Source organism: Lemur catta, chromosome 1 (assembly GCF_020740605.2).
Source record: "Lemur catta isolate mLemCat1 chromosome 1, mLemCat1.pri, whole genome shotgun sequence".
Taxonomy (NCBI): Eukaryota; Metazoa; Chordata; class Mammalia; order Primates; family Lemuridae; genus Lemur; species Lemur catta.
In genome coordinates, this window is record NC_059128.1 from 160,143,135 (window position 1) to 160,170,395 (window position 27,261).

A 27,261-nucleotide genomic window follows, 5' to 3' on the forward strand; every position below is an offset into this window, starting at 1 on the left:
GATGCTGTTGGGATCCCTCCTTATCACATTTACTGGGTCCCAGCTACTGTAAGTGTTAGCTGCCCCTTTGTTAAGAAAAATGCCATCTGTTGACAGAAGCCACATGGCTGGGAAGATTATGCACTAACTCTCAAGTCAGCTTACAGCCAGAACTGATTGATCTGGAGGTACAAAGACTGGGCCCTTTGTCTTGTGAAGAGAAAGTATTGTGGTGTGTTTTATGGTCTAGGGGCATCCACCCACCACTGGGCATGGTGGATCATGTCTGTAATCCTAGCACTCTGGGAGGCTGAGGCGGGAGGATCGCTTGAGGTCAGGAGCTCAAGACCAGCCTGAGCAAGAGCGAGACCCCATCTCTACTAAAAATAGAGAGAAATTATATGGACAACTAAAAATATATATAGAAAAAATTAGCTAGGCATGGTGGCATATGCCTGTAATCCCAGCTACTTGGGAGGCTGAGGCAGTAGGATTGCTTGAGCCCAGGAGTTTGAGGTTGCCGTGAGCTGGGCTGACGCCACGGCACTCACTCTAGCCTGGGCAACAGAGCAAGACTCTGTCTCAAAAAAAAAAAAAAAAAAAAAAAAAATATATATATATATATATATAAGCAGCAGCTTCCTAAAATGTAAAAGGCCTAGTCATCTGTTTGTAATGAACACCTAAGATATGATCTTTGTCCTTTCTATGGATTAAGAATTAAAGGCTTTTATTAAAAAAATATAATATCATGCTATTGATTCCCTCCTTCAGAAATATCCCAATAACTCACATGGAGACTTCATATCTGGCTTCCTTGCTCACACAGACTCTCTAGCAAAAACGATGATTAAGTCCCCTCCCTGACTGCCTCAGGCTCTGCTTCTAGGAAACCCAATGAAAGAGAGTAGGGGTTTGTGAGACTTCATGGAAGCGGTTGCCTTTCTGCTGAGCCTTGTTAATGGGTGGGCATTTAACATTTAATGGGTGGGAAAGATATGAGCATTTCATGCAGATAAAATGGGTAAAGGGGCTGGGCATGGTGGCTCATCCCCATAATCCCAGTACTTTGGGAGGCTGAGGCAGGAGGATCACTTGAGACCAGGAGTTCAAGTCCAGCCTGGGCAACATAGTACAACCCTATCTCTACAAAATAAAAAATTAAATTAAATTAAAAATTAGCAGAGTGTGGTGGCCCACACCTGTAGTCCTAGCTATGTGGGAGGCTGAGGTGGGAGGATCACTTGAGTCCAGGAGTTTGAGATTACAGTGAGCTGTGATGATGCCACTGTACTTCAGCCTGGGTGACAGAGTGAGACCCTGGCTCTAAGGTAAATAAATAAATAGGTAAGGAAAGGCACTTAGGCAAGCTTGGGAACAATCAGATGCCTTCATGTACTAGAGTATAAGAAACTTAGAGGATTAAAGAAAGAAGTGATCCTTAGACATAAGGACTTAAGACGACCAGTGAGGAAGCTGATGTATTAACAGTAGTCTCATTCAGGGATGACAAGTGCCTGGGCTGTAGCCATAACAGCCAGAATCCAAGTTCCTAACAACACTTCAGTAATCAACATTGAGTCTTGGGAAATTATGTATATTACTGGGTAAAGATAGACTAAATATGGTTAAATATGTTTTTGTATTGTATAGAAAGAGACTATAGGCTCATATTTCCATTTTAAAACACTCTAACCTGCAGCAAAACCACATTATTCATCACTGGAACTTTACCAAATGACTAGTCAAAAAGAGCATAAAATGCAAGGAAGGAAGATAAAGAACCTGCCAACTCAGCAAGACTTGACAGGTGTTCATGGATTTAGTCTAATTAATTGACCACATGGTTGATGAATTAAAACAGTATCCATGTTTCGAATGAAGTGCACTTGCTGTCAAAGTTATGAGGGGTGGTGATGAGGAGAAAGAGGGAAATATAATTGAAGGTGAGATAAAAAGCAATGAAAAACTCTAGGAAAAGAAAAAATTAAAGATAGTAATAAGCAAATGGAAAGTGCAGCAATTTAGATGACCACCCATGATAAAATAAAATAAGAATCTAAGACCTGGACACTTTATAGTGCTGGCAAAAAGTGTATGACCTTGAAGTCTTTTAAAGAAAACTATTTGAAAATGATGATGAAAGTAGCAGCTAATGGACTGAAGATATATTTACCACTCATCACATCCTAAGCAAGTACTCTGAGACAAGCTCTACCTTCAGAAGTTAAAAATATTCATATATTCAAGAAACTATTACTTTAATAATACAAATACCCCCTAAAAGGCTTACTAACATACTCTGATAAGGGGCAGCAGAATGCAGGGAGGAACATCTAGCCCAGGGTGCAGTAAATCCGACTTGCTTTGTATGTCCTTGCACTTTTTCAGCCTCTGTAGCTAAGCCAAAATATACACGATTTTATCATTTCAGTTTTTGCAAAGGTGAGATAGTGTGAGAGACAATACATGATCCTAAACCCTGGTCCTGGCTCTACTTCCATCATTAACCAGCTGTGTTACCGTGCAAAAATCATAATCTTTCTGGACCTCTGTTCTCTTAACTGTAAAATGAAAGGGGCTGCACAACAGTTTGAATCCAACCCCAAAGTGCTATTCCTCTATTTTGAAGCCCACAGTAATTATTCTTAGACACTAAAGTGACAAAGTGGGATGACTTAGTATGATTAAATAGCAATCAGCTCTATTGATGGCTATGTCAACTGGTTTGACTTGAAAGTATTTTATATAAGCACAATTCCTATTGCTACTGAGGACTGCTTTTCTCCTTCAGGATCTGACTTGGCATCAATCCCACCAATGATGCATCATTAGATTTTTTTTCTGTAATTATTAAATAACCAGTTAACCCCTAAGGCTGTGTAAGCTATTGGAAAGAACATGACATTGTGGGAAAGAGGCCCTGAAATTCAATTCCTGCCTTGTTATATTGAATTTCATGGACCTTAGGAAAGTTGTTTAACTCTGAGTGGTTGACTTTTCTTCTTCATAATATTATGAGGGCTCAATGATATGTAAGACAGAGCCATTCAAAAATACTATATGTGGTAAACATAAATCTTAGGGCACAAACTGAGATTTTCCAAGGTATGATTTATTTTGTTTCTACAACTAAATTTAATTTCTATTTTTAGTTCCCATTCCACTAGGTATGGTCAATTAACCTCAGTCAAATTAGGTCTTTCTCCATTTCGGTTGTATTTGTGCCTGGAGTCCCAGAAGGGCTAAATAGTGCTAAGGCATTGAGGTCATCTTCATTTGCCCTGCTGACATCCAACATGACTGCCTCTTCCAACTGGTCTCTGGTTGTTAGTCCTTCCAAGTCACAGCTGCATCTTACTCTTCATAATTACAAGGCCTCTCCAGGTCTGGCAAAACTTGCAAAAGAGAAAGAACAAAAGCAGCCACAGAGGTAAAAGAATTAACCTCAAGAAATATCATGGACGCTAAGGGAGAAGAAAATGGTAGCCAGTGGCTTTAAGTGACTCAGACATCTAAGAGTAAGGGGAGACCAAAACGGAGCTACAGATAGCTTTTACAATAACAGTTTTCACTGGGTGGCAGATATACAACCTTAATTAATGAAGTAAAGATGAAATACTGGTAGTAAATGTGACAATTTAAAGAAAGATTTTTCTCTAAAAATATATTATTATATCTTGACTTTGGAAAAGGTTGAGAGTCAAACTCAACGTTTAAATTTAGAACACCATGATTTGACTAAATTAAAGGAAGTAACTCTGTACTGGTCAGCAAGACGTGACCACAATAGTGATAAAGTTCCAGTATTACCAAGTCTTGTTTTTCACTTTAAGTAAGATTAAATATTTAAACCCATGGAAAAGTTCCTTCTTCCACTTTAGCAATCTGAGATAATATGGGACCAGTGAGTAATGAAACAGCTACTATTTCAGATAGAAGAAAGGAGAGAAGATTGAAATTGTGGTTGCCACAACTTTCTGCTATGCATGAATCCATGAGAGTAACCTGACTCCTTTTAATATACCATGCATAATTGCATGTATAACCTAGGAATGACCACTATCAAAGCATTTAACACTAGTCATGTACATGGTGGAGAATGCTCAGGCTATGAGAATATTTCACTCTAAATTATTTTCCCATGGTTGTGAAATAGAGGGAAAAATAAGCAGATGTCATCCTGACTACTCTTCCTATCTCAGTCTGCTAATCCCAATAAATACACATTTTTAAAAGTTTCAAACATTTAAAACTAAGAATATTCAATACAGCTGAACTACAGAATAAGTTAAGAAAAACTTTGGTAAGTTCCCCCCTTTATCTACTCCCAACTTCTGCTAATTCTTCTGCCTACCTCAGATACATCATTCAGAATAGGAGGGAAAGAAGATACACCTTGGTAATTCATATCAGATTGGCTTAGTCTTACACTCAAATAATTAGGTAGGGATCAAACTTAAATATCATCTAGACCCACTGCATTATTTTCAGATGGGTAAAATGAGGCTTAGGGAGGTTGTGTGTCTTACCCAAGATATCACAGTGAATAGAGTCTGGAGTAGAACTCAAATTTTCTGACTGTAAGGCCAATAGTCAACAAATATTTACTGAGTTTTTAGTCTGTAATAGGCAATGTCACAGCCTATGAAATTTCACCTGAGGTATAGAAAATAAATTGATAAATGATACAACCACTTATAATAGCACCAAAAATATGAAATACTTTGATACAAATCTAGCAAAATAGGTGCAAGATCTATAACCCAAAAACTACAAAACGCTGGTGAAGAAAATCATAGAAACCTAAATAAAAGGAACCATATACCATATTCATGGATCGGAAGACTCAATATTGTTAAGATGTTAATTCTCCCTATAGATTTTTTGCAATTTCAATAAAAATCTTAGAAATTTTCACATATATCGACAAACTGCTTTTAAAGTATGTATGGAAAGGTTAGGAAGCTAAAATAGTCACAATAATTTTTTTAAAAAAGTACAAATTTGTAAGATTCACACTACATGACTTCAGACTCATGATAAAACCATGGTATTAGTGAAAGGATGGATAGATTCAATGGAAGAAAATAGATGATCTATGATTGACCCTCAAAAACATGGTAAATTGGTTTTTTACAAAGATGCAAGGCAATTCGACAGAGAAAAAATTGTCTTTTTAAGATATAGTGCTGAAGCAATTCAACATCCACATGTATTAAAGAAACCATGATCCATACCTATGTGTAACAGTTAACTCAAAATGAATCAAAACCTATATGTAAAACCTAAAGCTCTAAAACTTCTAGAAGAAAATCTTTGTGCCCTTGGGTTAAGTTAATCATTCATAGAAAAGACACCAAAAGGACAATTCATAAAAAAATGATAAATTAGACTTCATAAAAATCAAAAATCTTTGCTCTGTAAAAGATCTTGTTAAGATAATAAAAAGACAAAACATGGACTGGGAGAAAATATTTGCAAATAATATCTGCTAAATAAGTTGTATTCAGAATATATAAACACATATCAACACTCAATAATATGAAAGCAAACAGCCTAATTTAAAGTAAAAAGACTATTAAGATGGTGACATCAGCAACATGGCAGAATAAGAGGCTCATGAGTCTTCTTCCACTCATGGACACACTGAATAAACATTTATTCATGAATCAATTCCCTTTGTAGAAAGTCATAAAACCAGTTGAGAGACTCCTACCCACTGAGAAAACTATCCGACTGAGAAAACATCCACACTGTAAGAAAAGCTGAGGCACACTCAAGCATGGAGCCTGCCCGTGGCACTGCACCGTACAATCAGGAAGGAATCCCCTCTGCTGTATGATCCAGCAATCCTACTTCTGGCTATGTATCCAAAGGAATTGAAATCAGCATGTCAAAGAGATGTCTTCACTCTCATATTCATTGCAGCATTATCCACAATAAGGCAAGATATGGAAACAACCAAAGTGCCCATCAATAAATGAGTGGATTAAAAAATATAGAATATATACACAATGGAATACTAGTCAAGCTTTAAGAAGCAGGAAATTCTGTGATTTGTGACAACATGGATGAACCCAGAAGATATTATAACTAAATTATATAAACCAAGCACAGAGAAATACTACATGATTTCACTTATATGTGAAATCTGAAAAAGTCAAACTCATAGAAGCAGAAAATAGAATGATGGTTACCAGAGATTTCAGGGGATGGGACATGGACAGGGGAAGGGGTAATGTTGGTCAAAGGATACAAAACTTCAGTTGGACAGGAGGAATAGATTCTGGTGATCTGCACAGCATGGTGACTATAGTTAATAATAAAGTGTATTTCAAAATAAATAAAAGAATGAATTTTAAATGTTCTCAGCACAAAGAAATGACAAGTATTTGAGGTGATGGATATGTTAATTAGCCTGATTTGATCATTCCACAATGTATACATGTATCTAAACATCACATTATATCCCATAAATATATACAATTATTTGCCAATTAAAAATAAAATAACTTAAAAAAATTAAAAACTATTAATAAAATAGGTTAGAGACAGACTGAAAGAAAAATATTAGAAAACATATCTGACAAAGAAATGGTATCACGATATACAACAAATTTCTACAAATCAATAATAATAAGACAACTCAACAAATAATAAGTGAAAAACAAACAGACACTTCACAAAAGAAGGTATACAAGAAACATGTGAAAGGGTAACAAATTCCTAGTCATTTAGGAAATAAAAATTAAAACCACAATTGAATACCATTATATACACTCTAGAGTGGCTAAAATGTCAAAAGATCAACACTGCTACATGTTGCTGAGCAAATGAAATTCTCACATCTTTCTAGTTGCTTCTTTGTTGATCTATTTGGAAGTGACATGTAAAATGTTTATCCAAGAAAAAAACATTCACCAAAAAATGTGTAACAATATTCACAGAAATCTTTTTTGTAATAGCCCCAAATGGGAAACAACTCTAATATTCGTCAACAGAAAAATATAGAAATTGTGATATATTCATATAATGGAATATTACTCTTTACCAAGAAAATGAACTATTAATACATGAAATAACTTGGCTAAATCTCAAAAGTATCATGTTAAGCAAAAGAAACCAAACACACACATATACACACACACACAGAGTAAGATTCCATGGTATAAAATCAAGAAGAGACAAAACTAATCTATGGTGATGGGAATAAAAGAAGAAAAAGGTTGAGAAGGATGACTGGAAAGGAGCCCCATGAAATTTAGTGAGATGATAATGTTCTATGTTTAATTTTGGTTGTTGGTAAATGAATATATTTAACCATGAAATCGCAAAGGATTTTCAGTATGATCATTGCATCATGGTAAAGTATATTAATATTGCTTTTTTAAAAAAGGGAACAAACAACGAATACTGGGGCATTTGCAAAGAAACTGGGGTCACTCATGCATTACTGGTAGGAATGCAAAATAGCACCACACTGGGGAAAATAGTTCAGCAGTTTCTTTTGAAACTAAACATACACTTACTATTTTACCCAGCAATCAGATTCCTGAGCATTTATCTCCGGGAAATGAAACTTATGTTTACACAAAAAAACTATGCATTAAAGTTCATAGCAGCTTTATACATAATAGCCCCAAACTAGAAAGGATCCAAATGTCCTTCAATGAGTAAATGCTCAAATAAACTGTAGTACATTCATACCAAAGAAAACTACTCAGCAATAAAAATGAACAATTGATGCATGTAATTGCTTTGGTGGATCTCAATGGAATTATGTGAAGTGAAAAAAGCCAATTTCAAAAGGTGACATACCATTTAATTCCATTTATGTGGCCTATTGATACAACAGCTTTGGTGGGTCTCAAGAGAATTATGCTGAGTGTAAAAGAAAAGCCAATTTCTTTCCTCACAAGGTTCTCAAAATTAAGGCAGACAAGCATTTATTACCCAGGCAGGAAACTGCAAAATTTTCTCTAATAGACTCTCAAATCCCAAGGGAAAAAACCCAAAAGATAATAATACCATAGGCTTCCCAGCAAACTGACAACTTTATTATCTTATATCGCAGTTCATAGTAAATAAGATTACATATATCTTCACAGCTTCTAATCAGCATTTTTTGTCCCTAGTACATAAACAAGAGTTGAAAAACAAGGATTGCAAAGTCTGAGGAAAGTCTCTAACACAAAAGATAGGGACTAAAACAAATAGAAAACAAAAGAAAATTGGAGGAAAACATGACTGCTAAGAGAAGAAAATGTCTCACACATAAATACACCAATATACTCTGAAAGATAAGAGAATAAATTGAATACATGAAATAAGAACTGGATGCTATTAAAAAGGAGCATTCAAAGAATAAGAAAGAAACCTTCAAGATGAAAAACATGACAGCACAAATAAAAACGTCAAGAGAAAGGCTGGTCCTTGATCTTATGTTAAAAGACAAAGAAATCAAAATAGAAAAATAAGGGAGAAAAGAGAAGAAATTAAAGGCTGAATTCATCCAACAGATCCAGAAAAAGAGATTAGAGAAAGTGGAGGGTAGGAAATTATCAATAAAATAATTCTGATAGAAGGTAAACATTTCTTTATTGTGACAATTTCGTAATATGCTCTTTAAGAAAAAAAGAATTATATGACAAGAATTTGTGAGAAATAAGCGCATTGCAGAAAGCAAAATGTGAAATGTTGTGTTTTAAGCATATTAGGGTAACAAACTATACCCTATCATTTCTTGGAAATGTACTGTCACCATTATCAGTCTAAAACTGTTGGGTAGGAAGGAGAGGGAGATTCTTTCTTCTCAATGTTATACTTTTATTTTTTTAAAAAAGGCATTTCTGTTTCAGGTTTTAACCACAATTTCAAGGAATTGAACAAGTTATAATAGTGAAATCCAACAATTGGTTTTGGCATTTTATTTTATACAAAGTTCTATTTTTAAGGACAAAAAGTACTACCCAGATTTCAGCTTGAAAATATACACCAGGCTGCTGATAGCTCTGTTCCTTTTGGAGGGCTTATGTTGCTCTCCATTCCCCTGCAAAATAAATAAATTCTTTGATATTCAGAATTCTTGCAATGACTCTCATGACACCTATTGGCACTCTGCTACTCAGAGGTGACTACAAGGGAACAGTGGGTAGGTGCCATTTCAGCACCTCCTCTCCCCTCCCCACCCAGAGGTCAGATGGCCTCAAAGGAGACAGAGCTATCCTTTATTATGATGAAAGGGATGTGAGTTGGTATGAGAGGTCAGGGTCTTAGTAAGGCAGATCTTGTAAATGTCTTCATTTTATCACATACAATAACATTTATATCTGATTTTTGGAAACAAATTGTTCATATGCAGCCAAGAATCTGTTCTGTCTTATGCTTTGAATTACTTTTCTTGAGCAAACATTCCCAGGAAATACTTGCATGGTTCTTTCCTGTTTGAAGAGGCAGCAACATACAAAGAGCAAAACCCAAGAAAACCAGCTACCTTGATTGATGATAGGTTTAGGGTTTAAAGTGGTAGATTCATGTCGTTCTCCCTCTTCAAATCCCTTTGTCTTCAATTTTTTCTCTGCCTTTTTCTCATCCTATTTCCTCTCTATTCCCCCAAGCACAACTTCCTGTAGACTGTTTCTCTTAGATGTTGCATATATTATAATATACAAAGGCAGTAATCATTTATTCAAAAAATATTGTTGCTGTTATATGCCATGCACTGTGCTGTGAATTGGAAATACAATGTTAATCAAAAAATAGTTTTTGTGGGGTTTATGATTTAATGTGGTAAAACTTGAAATTTCTATGTTATTGATAAATCTTTCCTCCATCTGTCCCTCCATCACTCTCCCCTGCATACATATCTATCACCCATTATCCTCTCCTGTCATATATACATACACAGGATGGGGACATAGCAGCCAATATAATTTTAATTGATAGATTCAGAAATCAGTAATGCGGACACTGTCAAAATGCTAAAAATAGATGTTTAGGCTCCCCGTTCACAGTCAACAACAGCAAAAAGAAAATTAAAAATTTAAGATTATCCAACCAAATGAGTTTATTCTAAGGACCCAAGTTGGCTGTCAGATTAGGTATGTCTAGTATTAAGAAAAAGGAATGCAAAATACCTGTTCAAACTCCTTAGTACCTGTGTTTCCCCAGGCATTACCGGTATGAGTGTGACAGAAGTCATATTTATAGAACAGCATTTTCTAATTCTTCCCTCACCTATTGTTGAATGTCTTCCAAGTTTCTTTAAAACATTTTCCCAAGCACTCCTGCATGCCCCCTGGAGATTTCCCACTGGTATTGATGAACGGGGCTCTCCTAGCTACCACTTCCTCCTCTCTTGCTCTGGCTTCAGCTCTGGCTACATGTGGCACCGTCAGCAATCCCCTCAATCTCAGTGAAGCCTGGAGAATGTGCAATTTCACTGATGCTGCCTCTGATAACATACTTTGTCAATGTCTGCTGAAGTCATGCTGTGCTTACGTTGTGCCTTGCTGAAGCTGCCAAATCTCTAATATGGCTGGTGCCCTCCCCTGCTGATTGCCCAGTGCCCTCAATGGAGCAGTGGCATTCCCTGTTCTCTACTGCAGCAGGATAAAACAGACAGCCTCCCCTGTGTTGCTCTCTGCTAAATATACCTAGTTAGCAGTTCAGAATGCTGCAACACACACAAGACAAAAAAGAAAGTACTGACTTATTTATATGGGAATCTCCAAAATGCTGGGCTTTGGATAAGCATAGATGGAAACCATAGTTAAGAGGCCAAAGCTGAGCCTCTTACCTCCCGTTCTACACCTAGATCTTAGAGGCTGCATGCTCAGGCATTCACACAGAGGTGTAAAAGGGTCTTCAGGACTGACTCCATATCATTTATACAAACAGACCTGCCTTATACACCCAGTCACACACAGAACAGAGAAATCTTAGAGAAGGATGAGGTAAAGCTAATCATGATGAGGGCTGTTGTATGGAAGCCTTGTCCCAAAGATATAGCAAGAAATAAACTGAGAAAGTATGTATGTACAGCCCATCAATATATTCATTTTAAGTGGTTTGACTTGCCCATCACCCTCCTACCTGTGTTCCTCTGACCTAGAGGATTCTTCACTTTTCATGGGCTGCTGAGACAAAACTTTGAGTATGCTTCCATAAGAACCAAGGAGGAATTAGGGACCTTCCTCTACATGTACTATTAGGTATCCTTAATCTCATTCACCTTCTTTACATTACTTGCAGAGACCATAGTAAAGTGAAGCAAGAATAATGTTGGACCAATCAAAGGAATCATCTCTGCTAATCCTAAATCTAGACCCACCTTTTCTGTCTGCTCTAGCTCACAAGACCTTCTTTAGAAGGTGAGCTGTGGGCCCTTACCAGGCTAAGTACATGGAGACAAAAAGTGCCAGGAAGTAGAAGAATGGAGAAGAAAGCATAACACATACAAACATCCTGCCCACTAGTAGATAAATCTTAATGAACAGAATTCCACCCAACAAAATTATCCACTCCACCCACCAACCCCACCAACCCCACCTTAGCAGAAGTAAGAAAAACCAGAAGTGTTTGTCTATCCTCCCTGAGGGGCTATGAGGAACAAAAGTTCACTCAATCCTCAAACTCATTATATCCTGAAACAGGAACTTGAGGAAAGAAGTACAAATTTGTCCCCACAGGTTTCAGAAGAGTAAATACCTGCCTTCAATATCAGTTAGAATCTTGGAGAAACTTAACTCCCAATTTCATTGGTAGCTGGCCTCTCTAAACTCAAGCCAACCCATACAAGAAGTATCTGAGTATGATATGCATATTGTGTTTAAAATCACCTCTTCCCTGCCAATGCTTGGGGTTTTTTTTATTACACCAACATACATGTTTCTTGACACTCTCTAACTTTTCAGAAAGATTCTTTCCCAAAAGCACTCTTATCATTCACATAGATGGACTCCTGCTGAGGCCCCTCTGGCTTTCCCAACAGCCCTCAATGCATCTTAATCTAGGGTGATCACAACCTTGGTTCTGCTGCCAAACAAGATCTGTCATAAACTAGCTCTTGCTGATCTTTACAGTCAGTCATCTATATTTATCTTTTTGTCTAGCTTGCCAAACTATTTGCATATTATATATATATCTTTGTGTATATATATGTGTCTGTATAGTATATACTATCCACAAATATGTAGAGCAATATAGATATGTAGATATATGGATAGATAGATAGATGTCAAAAAGTTTCTTTCCATAAAACAAATAACCAAAGCGTTTGGGCCCAAGATTTTATAAAAATATAAACACTGCTATATGGACCCCTTGTCCTCTTTCACTAGAAAGTTTACTCCGAGGTTATTCTCAGAGTTCACATAACTGTCAACTAGGGAGATGCTTTTTGTGGGTCTAATTCAATATTCTGGACTACTACTTTAAAAGAATTTTGTTGTTTTTGCTTTTATGACGTAGTTAGTGGAACTTAGTGAAGACCTAGGTGTGTTTCCTCTGACCTGCACTATTTGCAGATTGTCTTCAATGTGTCTGTAATTACTGTACTTTTATATTTCTGAAATTACAGGGTGTTAATTGCACTTACCAAAGTGAGATTTTAAAAAAACAAGCATTTTGTTTAGCATTCTTTGCAAAAGAACAAAAGTACCCTAGAATTAAAGGCTTTTCCCTAACTCACTCAAGATGAAGTAGGTAGAGTTTTAGAACACAGTGACAAAGTGAAGTTCTAAATAAACATAGAAGACATCAGCTTTGGCAAATGTTTTGCAAAGAAAAGTTTAAATCATTGAGTTTAAATAGAAAACTGAAAAAATTGGTTGCATTAAATAATCTTGGATCAGATTGTCTTTGTGGTAAATTGCATGTTTTTTTTTTTAAATTTTCAGAATATTACAGTGGTACAAATGTTTTAGTTACATGGATTGCTTTTGTACTGCTTGAGACAAAGTTATGTGTGCCCATCTCCCAGACAGTGTACATTGTACCTGTTAGGTATGATTTCACCCATCCTCCTCCCCACCCCACCTATTTGATTTCCATTAAGTTTTACTTCCTATTGTGCACATGAGTGCCATTTGGTTAGTTCCAATTTAATAGTGAGTATGTGTGGTGTTTGTGTTTCCATTCTTGCGAGTTTTCACTTAGGAGAATGGTCTCCAGTTCCATCCAGATCGTTACAAAAGGTACTAATTCATTTTTTATGGCTGAGTACTACTCCATGGTATAAATATACCACATTTTATTAATCTAATCATGAATTGATGGGCACTTGGGTGGATTCCACATTTTTGAGATTGGGAGTTGTGCTGCAATAAACATTCAAGTGCAAATGTCTTTTTGATAAGATGAGTTTTTTTCCTTTGGGTAAATACTCAGTAGTGGGATTACTGGATCAAATGGTAGGTTGACTTTTTTTTTTTGAGACAGAGTCTCACTTTGTTGCCTGGGCTAGAGTGAGTGCCATGGTGTCAGCCTAGTTCACAGCAACCTCAAACTCCTGGGCTTACATGATCCTCCTGCCTCAGCCTCCCCAGTAGCTGGGACTACAGGCACGCGCCACCATGCCCAGCTAATTTTTTCTATATATATATTTAGTTGTCCAGATAATTTATTTCTATTTTTAGTAGAGACGGGGTCTCGCTCAGGCTGGTCTCGAACTCCTGACCTCGAGCGATCCACCCGCCTCGGCCTCCCAGAGGGCTAGGATTACAGGCGTGAGCCACTGCACCCGGCCGGTAGGTTGACTTTTAGTTCTTTGAGGAATCTCCATACTATTTTCCTTAGATGTTGTACTAGTTTGCAGTCCCACCAAAAGTGTATAAGTGTTTCTTTCTCTTTGCATCCATGCCAGCATCTGTTGTTTTGTTGAATAAAAGCCATTCTCACCGGGATGAGGTGATATTTCATTGTGGTTTTGATTTGCATTTCCCTGATGATTAGTGACATTGAGCATTTTTTTTCATGTGTTTATTGGCCATTTCCTCTATCTTCTTCTAAAAAGCTTCTGTTCATGTCTTTTGCCCCCTTTTTAATGGGGTTGTTTGATTTTTCGTACTGATTTGTTTGAGTTCTTTGTAGATTCTGGTTATTAGCCCTTTATTAGATCCATAGCATGTGAATATTTTCTCCCATTCTGTAAGTTGTCTATTCACTTTGTTGATTGTTTCCTTGGATGTGCAGAAGGTTTTTAATTTAATCAAGTCCCATTTATTTATTTTTGTTGTTGCTGTGATTGCCATGGGGTCTTCTTCATAAATTCTTTGCCTAGGCTGATATCTAGAGAAGTTTTTCCAATTTTTTTTTTCTAGAATTGTTATGATTTAATGACTTAGGTTTAAGTCTGTTATTCCATCTTGAATTAATTTTAGTGAGTGGTGAGATATTGATCCTGTTTCAATTTTCTACATGTGGCTGTCCAAATTTCCCAGCACCATTTATTGAATAGTGATTCTTTCCCCCAGTATATATTGTTGTCTGCTTTATCAAAGATTAGATGGCAAGATGAGGAAGGTTTTGTATCTGGGTTCTCTGTCCCATTGGTCTATATTTATTTTTGTGCCAGTACCATGCTGTTTTGGTTACTATAGCCTTGTAGTGTAGCTTAAAATATGCTAGAGTGATGCCTCCAGATTTGTTCTTTTTGCTTAAGGTTGTCTTGGCTATTTAGGCTCTTTTCTGTTTCCAAACAAAGTGTAGAATTATTTTTTCTAGATTTGTGAAAAATGATACTGGTATTTTGATGGGGATTGCATTCAATCTGTAAATCACTTTGGGTACTATGGACATTTTAACAATGTTGATTCTACCAATCTATGAGCATGATATGTTTTTCCATTTGTTTATATTGTGTGTGATTTTCTTCCTCAATGTTTCAAAGTTCTCCCTGTAGAGGTCTTTCACCTCCTTGGTTAAATATATTCCTAGGTATTTTATTTTCTTTGTTGCTATTGTGAAAGGTATTGAGTCTTTGATTGGAGTCTCAGCTTGACTGTTGTTGGTGTATAGGAATGCTACTGATTTTGGAAAATTGATTTTATAACCTGACACTTTGCTGAATTTATTTATCAATTCCAGGAGTTTTGTGGCAAAATCTTTGGGCTTTTCTAGATATAAGAGTATATCATCAGCAAAGAGTGATAGTTTGACCTCTTCTTTCCCTATTTGGATACCCTTTGTTTTCTTCTCTTGCCTTATTGCTCTGGCTAGGACTTCCAGTACTACATTGAATAGGAGTGGTGACAGGAGCAGCCTTGTCTGGTTGTAGTTCTAAGCAGGAATGCTTTCTATTTTTCTCCATTCAGTATGATGCTGGCTGTGGATCTGTTGTATATGACTTTTATAATTTTGAGGTATTTTTATCTATGCCTATTTTGTTAAGAGTTCCTATCATGAATTTTGTCAAGTGCTTTTTCTGTGTCTCTTCAGAGGATCATATGGTCTTTGATTTTGCTTCTATTTATGTGGTAAATTGCATTTATAGATTTGTGTATGTTGAACCAGCTTTGCATCTCTGGGATGAAGTCCCCTTGGTCATAGTAGATTATTTTTTTGATGTGCAACTGAATTCATTTTGCTAGGATTTTATTGAGAATTTTTGCATCTATATTCATAAGGGATACTAGTTTGTAGTTTTCTTATGTCCTTTGATATTTTGTATTTCTGTGGTATCAGTTATAATATCTTCTTTTTCATTTTTTATTGAGCTTATTAGGGTTCTTTCTTTTCTGTTTCTGGTTAATCTAGCAAGCGGCATGTCAATCTTTTCATTTGGGTTGGTATCCATTGATTAGGAATCATTGTTTTCTTTTAAGAGTGTCCTTTCCCTCTGATTTTCATGTTTCCAGAGGTGTTTCACTGGTTCCTTCTCATCTGGCCTCTCAGTTGAGACCTGGAGGTGCTAGGCCTGGCTTACAGACCTATCTCTGGGTCCCCACGATCAATCCCTGAGCGTGCCAGGGAGAGGAGTGTCAGTCCTGAGTTGCCTATGGGATGATGAACCTCTTGGGTTACCTCTGACCTGCTCTCTTCACCTCTTCTCAACAGTGTGTAGTGAGTTAGGTCCTCCAGCTTAATCTTTGAGATGGTGGGTGGTACTTGTGAGTGCGAATAGCCACTCCCTGTTTGCTTGAGTTGGAAGGTGCTATGCTTAGCTATGGGGTTGTTGTCCCCGTCATTGATTGAAGTTTACATGGAAGAGCCAGCTGCTGAGATGCTCTTTTGTGCCCATGGTAAGCTCTGGTTCTCCAGGTGAGGCACACAAATGCCCCGAGCTTTAGGAGAGACCCTGTAGCCCCCAGGGGGTTGCTTGATCTCTATTCTCCCTGAGGTGTGGAAGGAGCAAAACAAATCATGGCTGGATTGGGAGAGCCTGGGAGGCTTCGCTGAAGCTCAGACGTTGCTTAGTCAGCCGCTAGAGGGCGCCGCCGGCATGAAGTTCAGACCAATCTTTCCAATCCGGGAAGGCGGTTCCCAAGGGAGAGGCCTAAATTGCTTAAATGCTAAGGCCCTGGACCAGGTTCTTTCTGACCTTGTCCACTAGCACAGTTTCTCTGCAGGGTGGGGCTAGCACCCTCCCTATTTACTCCCTGAAACTGCACAGAACTTTTGATCAGAACAGTCTGCATGGATTCCCTCCCTGCCCGAGACTGGCCCTGGGACTACCCCTCAGTCCATGTGTCTGACGCAATAGCGTGCATCTCCACAGGGCACTGGCAGGTAGGACTGTCCCCAGTTGTGCACACCTGGTCCACCACAAGACCCCAGAGAGTGGTAGGCCTCTCTGTCCTCAAGGGGCTCTGCCGGGGTATGCTCCTACTGGGATGAAGCGGCCACTTTTGAGTTTCTTGGTTCAAGGTGTACTTCCTATTGTAATGAGTGGGGGAAGGGGCTGCTGTTCCCATTCAGCTGGTGTGCCCAGGGCATTCAGCTGTCGTGGGAACCAGGGGCTAGGCTAATTCGCTCTGAATGCTGCATCCCTATCCGAAATGGTGGTTCTCCAGTGGGGGTGGAGGAAGGGCACACTCACAGATCCCTGTTCCTCAGCGCCGCTGCACACTCCCCCATTGGATGTGTCTTCGAGGGCTTCCTTGCCACCTGAGTCCAGGTCCGAGATCTCTACCCGGCATCCCCCTGCACCACTATTGCGTCTGCAGGGAACCAGGTCCAGCCCGCCTCTCCCAGGCGCCAGCATGTGATCCTGGGAAATGCTGGTGGGCAAGAAGCTCGCAAATTGCAGAGGCTCCACTCTCAGAGGGAAGCAGCTGTTCCAGCTCTCTTTGGTTCAGAGTATTCTCATGGTTGCAGCGGAGGGGAGAGGGCGCTGCTACCAGCCGACCTGAGTCAAAATTACTTTCTCTGCTACCATGACTGAAGGAAGTGCAGCCGAGGAAGGGCTCAGGTGCAAGAAAGCCAGCACTCTGGTCTTTTGTGGCAGTCTCCCGTGGAGTGTCCCTTTTTAACACCTGAACTCCTGAGGTTTACTGGTTCACCTTGCTATTCCTATTTAGCTGCCATGCCTGAGCTCATGGAGAGTAGAAGCACCCCCATATGTTCTGTTTCCTCGCTTTCCACTGAAGGTACCTAGGTGGGGGAGGGGAAGCCCCCCCCTTACCCTTTCACTGGGCTCCAAGCCTCTCTGGGTTTGGTCCGCACCGCTGTCTTCTCCTTTCTAGCTTCCTCTCTCGCAGCTTTGCTGTTTTTCTCGGTGGGGTTCCCGGACTTCTCTGCTGTCTCTCCCTGCAATCCGCACCTGGGCTGCAACTGCTCTCCGCTTTCCTCAGTCCAGTATACTACCTTCCAGCTGGGACGATCCAACAAGCAATGTCCCCTAGTTGCCCATTTTGGTCTTTTCTGTCTTTCTTGTGGTAAATAATTTGAATACTCACAGATATTATCAGTGTTAATTCGTGCCTAAAAATCAAAGAAATAAAACAAATTGTGGCAAAGGTCTATGTTTATGTTAACATACTATCAGATTTATTTTGAATTAATTTAAGTACTGCATATTCAAAGTTGCTCATAAGTTATAAGCCCAACCTTCAATTAAGGAGTTGTTATTGTAATGCTACAAAATTAATAATATTAGGTAGTATTGATTGAGTGCTTGCTACATATGCCAGGTACTACTATAAGCACTTTAGAGATGTTATCTTATTTGATCTTCTCAACAAACACAATGGGACATGTACTATTGTTGTATCCACTTTATAGATGAAGAGGTTGATTCTTAAAGGTCCGGGGGGAAAAAGCCAATAAAATAAAAAGTCAGGATTAAGACCCAAGCAGTCTAGCTATAGAGTCAATACTTTAATCCTTATTGAGCAAATTGCCTATATGGCAGCATATGAGGAGGGACATACAGGCATACTTTAATGAATTTTACTTTATTGCACTTCGCAGATATTGCATTTTTTACAAACTGAAGTTTTTTGGCAACCCTGGGTTAAGCAAGTCTATCAGTGCCATTTTTCAGATAGCATGTGCTCACTTCATGTCTTTGTGTTACATTTTGATAATTGTCACAACATTTCAAACTGTTTAATTGTTATTATGTCTGTTATGGTGATCTGTGATCAACAATATTTGATGTTGAGATTGTGATTATTTGAGGATACCACAAACCATACAAACTTAATTGATAAAAGTATGTGTTCTGACCATTCCACCAACCAGCTGTTCCACCATCTCTCTCCCTTTTTGGGGGTTCCCTATTCCTTGAGACACAGCAGTATTGAAATTAGGTCAATTTATAACCCTACAAAGGCCTCTAAGTATTCAAGTAAAAGAGTCAGGCATCTATTACTTTAAATCAAAAGCTAGAAATGGGCCGGGCGCGGTGGCTCACGCCTGTAATCCTAGCACTCTGGGAGGCCGAGGTGGATGGATTGCTTGAGGTCAGGAGTTCGAGACCAGCCTGAGCAAGAGCGAGACCCCGTCTCTACTAAAAATAGAAACAAATTATCTGGCCAACTAAAAATATATATATAGAAAAAATTAGCCGGGCATGGTGGTGCATGCCTGTAGTCCCAGCTACTCGGGAGGCTGAGGCAGTAGGATTGCTTAAGCCCAGGAGTTTGAGGTTGCTGTGAGCTAGGCTGATGCCATGGCACTCACTCTAGCCCGGGCAACACAGCGAGACTCTGTCTCAAAAAAAATAAAAAATAAAAAATAAAAAAAAAAGCTAGACATGATTAAACTTAGTGAGGAAGGCATGTTGAAAATTTAGTTAGGCTGAAAGCTAGGCCTCTTGCACCAAAAGTTTAGCCAAGTTGTGAATGCAAAGGAAAATTTCTTAAAGGAAATTAAAAGTGCTATTCCAGTGAATACACAAAGAATCAGAAAGCAACACAGCCTTATTGCTGACATGGAGAAAGTTTTAGTAGTTTGGACAGAAGGTCCACACCATTAAGCTAAAGCCTAATATAGAGCAAGGCCCTAACTCTCTTCAGTTCTCTGAAGGCCAAAATAGACAAAGAAGTTTCAGACAAAAAGTGTGAAGCTAGCAGAGGTTAAGGAAAGAAGCTGTCTCCACATTATGAAAGTGCAAATTGAAGCATCAAGTGCTGATGTAGAAGTTGCAGCAAGTTATCCAGAGTTCTAGCTAAGATCATTGATGAAGGTGGCCACACTAAACAATAGGTTTTTAATGTAGGTGAAATAGCTTTCTGTTGGAAGAAGATGCCATCTAGAACTTTCATAGTTAGAGAGGAGAAGTCAGTTTTTGGCTTTGAAGCTTCAAAGAACAGGCTGACTTTCTTATTATGGGCTAAAGCAACTAGTGACTTTAAGCTGAAGCCAATGATCATTTACTGTTCTAAAACTCCTAGAGCCCTTATAAATCATGCTAAGTCTACTCTGTTTATCCTTTGTAAATATAAAAACCAAAGCCCGGATGAAAGCACATCTGTTTTCATCATGGTTTACTGAATACTTTAAGCCCAGTAATGAGAATTAGCATGCAGAAAAAAAGATTCCTTTCAAAATATTACTGCTCATTGACAATGCACCCAAGATCTCTGATGGAAACGTACAAGGAAATTAATGTTGTTTTCATGCCTGCCAACATAACATCCATTCTGTAGCCCATAGATCAAGGAGTCATTTCAACTTTCAAGTCTTAAGGTTGAAGAGAGAAATTTGTAAGTCTATAGCTGCTTTAGATAGTGATAAATCTGGGGAAAGTAAATTGAAAACCTTCTGGAAAGGATTCACCATTCTAGATTGCTGTTAAGAACATTTGTGGTTCATGGGAGGTGATCAAAATATCAACAGTAACAGGAGTTTGGAAGGTGTGATTCCAATCCTTATGGATGACTTTGAGGGATCAAGACTTCAGTGAAGGTAGTAACTGCAGATGTGGCGGAAATAGCAAAAAAATGGCAATTGGAAGTAGAGTCTGAAGATGTGACTGAATTACTGCAATCTTATGATTAACAGATGAGAATTTGATTTTTGTGAATGAACAAAGATAGTGGTTTTTTGAGATGGAATTTACTCCTAGTGAAGATGTTGTGAAATTGTTGAAATGACAACAAAGGATTTAGAATATTACATAAACTTAGTTAATAAAGAAGTGACAGCCTTTGAGAAGATTGATGCTAATTTTGAAACAAATTCTACTGTGGATAAAGCACTATCAAACTGCATCAGATGCTACAGAGAAATCTGACAAAAGGAAGAGTTAATTGATTTGGCAAACTTCATATTGTCTTATTTTAAGAAATTGCCAGAACTACCCCAACCTTCAGCAATCACCACCCTGATCAGTCAGCACCCGTCGACATTGAGGCAAGACCCTCTACCAGCCCAAAGATTATGATTTGCTGAAAGCTCAAATGACTGTTAGCATTTTAAAGCAATAAGATATTTTTAATTAAGGCATATACATTTTTTTTAGACACAGTGCTATTACACACTTAATAGACTATGGTATAGGGTAAACATAACCTTTATATATCCTGGGAAACCAAAATACTCATGGAACTTGCTTTATTGTGATTTTGCTTTATTGAAGTGGTTTGGAACTGAACCTGCAATATCTCCGAGGTATACCTGTAATATGACCCAGGTTTACTGTGTGTGTGTGTGTGTGTGTGTGTGTGTGTGTGAGTGGAGTGTGTGTCTTCACTCTTTTATTACAAGTTCAAATCTTACCCATCTTCTTCTGATTTCAAATGTCATATCATCAGCCTTTAATGTTGTTTCTCTCTTCCTTCTATAATTTCTTCTAATTATCTTTTTATAATTACTTGTTTATGTCTTTGTAATGCAAAATATAACCAAGATGGGGATTTATTTTGTTTATCACTCTGTTTTTTCTCTAGACTAACCTTAAAGAGTAGGTATCAGGATTTCTTTGTCTCCACCTCTCAGTTTCTCACCTACTACCACAATATAGGAATTATCAAGTAACATAACTTTTAGTGAATATTTCATGATATCAAACTTCTACTTTCTGCTCTATAATACAGACCTACACGGAGGCATGGATGCAATCCTGGATGGGAAAGGAAAATTACATTAATTATATTTTAATATATTATCCTACATTATCCTACTACCCTGACAAAGAGTAAATGCTCAATAAATGCTCACTGAATTTAATGTATTTGAATTGATCCTGTAAATATTTCTTTAAAAAATTAAATCTGAGGTATTAATTTTAAAATCTAAATTTTTTAATTTTAAAAATTTAAATTATTTTAATTTTACTTGTGCAAGTAATGTGAGTACATCCTCATTAAAACAATTTAATAAAAGGTCCAATAACTTCCTTTGGCCATGTCTTTCCTATCCTTATGTAATAATAAGGCAAGAAAAGAGATAATAAGGCAGAAACTCGACCACAATGTCGAGTAGTTGTAGTGATATCTGATATTGGATATCCTTTTATGGATGCCAACTTAATGGGAATTTTTCTAAAATTTCATCATTAAGATGTTTGAAGTAGGTTTTTAATTTAATATACTCTTAATCACATTTGCTAAATATGTTAATAAATAAATGGTATATTTTATTAAGTGCACCTTGGCATGTATTGAGATGATTAGTACTTTTTGGTTAATTTGTTAATGTAGTGAATTATAATAGAGTTTCTAATTTATCCCTTCTCCACATTTCTATGTGAAATCCTACCTTGTCACAATAAATCATGCTATTATATACTTTTGTATTTGGTTGTAAAGTTGAAGCGTAAAATTTTTTTGCTGTTGCTGAACCAAGCCCTGCAAATGTGTAAGATCAAATCTCTATAATAAATCTCCCATTATGCATGTCTCCTAGGAGGTCTGCTTCTCTGATTGTACTCTGACTAATACAGTTACTCTCCATGTATCTTTATACAAAGGCTCTGTTAACATAAGGGATGTAATCATTGTGTTTCATGTGACCCACAGTACAGTGATTTTGTTGGGGTCAAACTTCTTGTAATTTATGGAGCCAGGACTCACGTCAGCTACCTCCAAGTCCGTGTTCTTTCAGCAGCACTATGTTATTGTCTTCTTTAATTGAGGGAAAATCAAGGTATCTCAGCTCATTAAAATGCCTTCCCTATAACATTTCCTTCCATGAAGTGTTAATAGTAATAACCATGTTATCAATGACATGGCTTCTGAGGTACCATGAGGTATTTTCGTTGTCCTCTGGGTTACCCAGATGACCTAACTGTTGTCTAGTGCTATCACAGCCATGTCAATCATGGCCAATGTGGAAGCAAAGTGAACACTTTGTCCTGCCACCATTATGAATAAACATGTATGTAATGTCCCAGAATGAGAAAAACCAAAAATAACAGGGTCACCCTGTCTAGTTCTGGTCCCTAAAATAAATGAAACCTTGGGAATTTCCTCTAAATTACTCACTCCCTAGCAAAATACCTATATCTCTGACTTTTACAAAGTTGATTTGTAAAGATGTATATGATAATTATGTGAGAACGTTGTTGTTTTCTACTATGAATTGATTAGTATAAGTTTATAATATAAAAAAACTGTAACCTTGGTAACTGCACAGTTTTTTCACCTTAAATTTATGTTGAATTTTTTATTTGACAAGCTACTCTTTTTGAAGTGTGACTTCCCTGCCAGTGTTCTTGTAAGTAAACCTCTTTTCTAAATCCTCTGGTCTCTCAGTCTTCATCTCACATGAAGACATTTTTGTGTTTCCTAGAATGGAAATACACATGATAGTCAATAGAAGTGAAAATGATAATAGTGTTTTTCCCTTAGGTTGAGTCTATATATTACAAAATGATATGCAAACTTGTCTACTGATGTTCCTGGCAATTTAATCTATAAAAAGACCCAGCCCAGGGAATTCATATTCTAACATGAATTTGGTGGGGGCATAAGAACGGAAAATAGGACCAAGCTGAAGTATGAAGTTTGTTTTATTGCCTATCGTTTTATAGTGTTTAAAACATAGACTCTATTGTCATACTTCCTGAGTTTAAGTTTGAACTTTGTAACTTACTGTCTATAAGATTTTTTAAATTCTTGTAATAAAATTTTATGTAAGTATTCTGTACTAGTTTCTTTGTAACTAGGGAAAATAATAGCACCTATTTTATAGTGTTGCAGTGAGGATTAAATGAAATAATGTAAATATGCAGGTTAGCCTTAAGCCTGGCACCTAATAAGTGCTTAATAAATTTTAATTATAATTATTAAGTTTTGTAGTATTTTGGAGATAATTTGAAGCTGCTTGGACTTTTTCCTTAGAAAAAGGTAAATACTGCTCTAGTTACTACGCCAGAAGAAGTGTTGAGCACACAGTTAGTGTCAAAGGCTAAAATTTAGGGGGACAAATTAAGTACATTAATTACTTTTGCCTTGGGGAGGGAGAATTTGAGGGTGTGTCAAGGAAAAAAATCTCTGCAGGGAAAGTAAGATGCTGTGGAAAACGAGCATGAAATCCTAGTCTAATAGGCCAGAGGCAGGATCAGATTTGTAATGGAGAACAACCTGGTGAATCAGACAAGCGTAGGTTTGAAATAAGAGTGGATTGGGGAAGAAGATAGGAAGGTTGTAGGAAATATCTGAGATCAGTCTAGTTTTTGCCTTTATTGAATGATGGAATATGGTTTATGGATTGTCCAGCTGCTTTGTAAAGTTAGGGGCAATGTAGATTGGTACAAGTTTGTAGAATTTTTGAATGGGTGATGGAAATCCTCACATTGATAGGACATGGTAAAGAATTGATATTGAGCAATTGTTCTTTACACGTAGCAAGGTATTGTATTTCATCTTTGTTATAAACTTATGTGTTATATATTGTATTCTCATTTTTTCAGACTAGAAAATGAAAACTCATTGAGTGAAATATATTATTCATGGCGTTTTGATTGCATGGGACCAAAACCCAGCTTGAACTAGCTTAGGCAAAATGGGGAATTAGTTGCCATAAATACCCAAGCCAGGAAAAGGGTAGGGACAATCCTTGTACCAGAGTTTTCTGGAACAAAGGACAGTAGTGGTGCCACGCCCCTGGCTCTTACTGGCTCTTACTCTCTCTGCATCTTTCTGCATATCAGCTTCATTCTTGCATATTGGCTTTTGTCATATGCCTGGGAACATGGTCCCTGGGAACTCTTGCTCTCACAGTTTTACTACCCAAGAGACACAGGCAATAACTCTGAGTGGTCTAATATGGGCTATGTGCCCATTCATAGAACAATAGAAGTGGCAGGGAATTGGGTACTAAGATTGGTTGCCTCCACTCCAGGAGCAAGTTTAAAGTGAGAAGAAAAAGGGTCTGCTCACTTATCCATAATAATTTCAGTTTGAAAAGGCAGAAGGGCTAGCAAAACATAAGCACTAGTTGATTGCTATGGGTAAATTGCCCAGGGTCTCATAGTCAGTAAATGATGGACCTGGGACTAAAACTAGTTCTGCCTCTGTCTCTGTCTACAGCACCTCTGCTATTTCCCTATTTGCCTCCATTGATCTAGTTAATGGAAAGCATATGCAAGGTGTTTCAGAACACTGGGATGAGGGTTGGGAGAAAGTAATAGAATATTCATATTATGGTTTTTACTATCAAAAGTGATTTTTCCCTCCTTCTCACTTCTGTAACACTGATACTGCATCTATATTACTTCTATAATATCTGTTGCTTAATACTCCATGTTATTTATTTACAATGCATCATGCATGAATTAGTGGTGGGTCCTTGTTCTCTCTTTTATTCATTGAAAGCTCCTGGAAGGGATGGTCCTGCCATGTAGTACCTAGCATAGTCCTCTGCTCTTATTTAGTGCTCCAGAAATATTTTCTGATAAATTAATCTTCCCAAAACAGGTAGGATAGTGATTTCAGGTAGCTCTCATTTGTTTGTTTTCTTTTAGTGACACATTTACTGAAATATGATGTACATACAGAAAAGTACACAGATCTTAAGTACACAGCTCCATGTAGTCTCACAAACTGGAAAACATGCATGTAGCCCATTCAAATCAAAAAGCAACATAGACAGTACTTCTAGAAACCCCTTCATGCTCTTTGAAATCATTACTCTGCAGATCTCTAAGTATTTTTCTCTAATTTCTAGTAGATAGTAGACTGGAAAGTTTCCTTAATTGCAATTAAAGGTCAAGTCCAAAATATTAGGTCTTAGTATTCTTGGAAGGGCGAAAGATTGGATCCAGTCCCAGGATATCTGCACTTACTCCCCTAGTTCTTCCAGAAAAACAAAACCAATTAAACTAAAAGCTTAAGAAACTGAGAGATCATTAAATTTACGTTAAGAACCAATTTTCAGGAGGTAATTTTATGAGTAAGTTTTTAGACTTCCAAAATTTAGAGAATTTATATAAGGCTACCCTACATCCAGTTTTCTGCCTACAACATACAATTTAAAATGGTATTCTTCCCCAGATTGTCCCTCTGGGTTTGCAGTGGTGCCTTGTGACTCGACACCATCCTGCTAGTTGAGCTGCCGTGGTGGTAGAGCACACCTGCGCTTGGATCTTTGTCAGAGCTTTCTTCACAGCACAGCCCAGCACTGTGCCTAAGGTCAAACACCCTTCACGGGGTTCCCCAACATATAACTGAGATGATCCCAATCACCTAATGATTCATCCTGCATTCAAAAACTACCTGTCCACTACCATAAGCTTTAACGCATAGTGTCAATGTCAACATTATTGTAGGTTTTCAAGGAGCAGCATAGCATTTTCATCTGATACAAAAAGCTTTCTATAAATATCCTGTTTAGATCTCTCTCTGACCTTGTGTTTTTCCCCCCTGCTTATGGCAACTGTTAAAAGCCCTTCCCCTTTGCTCTCATTCATATTGTCCTGTCACCACTTCTGTGTGTCCCACTGACTTTCTCCTCTTCAATGCATACCACAATCTTCCAGAATAGGCGTGTGTGACCTGTAAGAAAATGGTCTGGTCCCCTGCTCTGATGGCCTTTCTCATGATAATCAGATGTCAACTCGACCTTAGAATAGTAATGAGTAAAATAGTCTATTGCTATACAGAGGGCTGTCACCAAGAAACTGAAGTTTGGATATTAGGATATTTTTCCTTTTGGTTTCTTTTTCTCAAACTCAAATAAGAAGGCAGTGAAGAGATAATCTCATGGACAGTATTAGGAGTAACAAAAGGACGCTGGAAATGTGATATCTATTCTAAGAATCAGTCCTAAATTCTTCACATTAGAAGCTCCGAGTTGCTCTCCTAACTCCCCACCTCCATCCACTGAGTCATCATTTCAAAAAATCAACAATTTTCAGTGTTCAGATGATATAAAGTTATATTTAATATCAACATTTTTTCCTTATTACCTACATTTTTGTATGTGTGTGGTTTTTTAGTAAAGAAGTTTAATAGATGTTTTGGGCAAAATTGTCAATCTAAAGTAATTCACAGCTGAGTTTGTTGAAAAAAGAAGAAAGGAGATAGGAATGTAACCTTTGAAATAATTTTTTTCATTCTACAAAAAGTGAACAGTGAAAAGAAGAAAAAGCAACATGGACACTATCTGGATTATTTTTTCTTCTTGTCTGGGTCTGGGCACTTATGGTAGCTTAGAAACTGGTTAGTAACCAGGCATACAGGCCTTCAAATGTGAAGGCTATGATTTGTAGCCTATACTTAAGGACTGTGCACATTCATTTTTAATTTAGTAGATTTTGCTTCCTCACTTGTTTGTTTGTTTTCCTTCCTACATAGCAGCAGGTGTTTGGGTGATAACAACCTCTAAAATAATTCTAGGAAAATGCTCTAATTGGCTGGAGTACAGCAGGAGCTATCACAATATCATCTT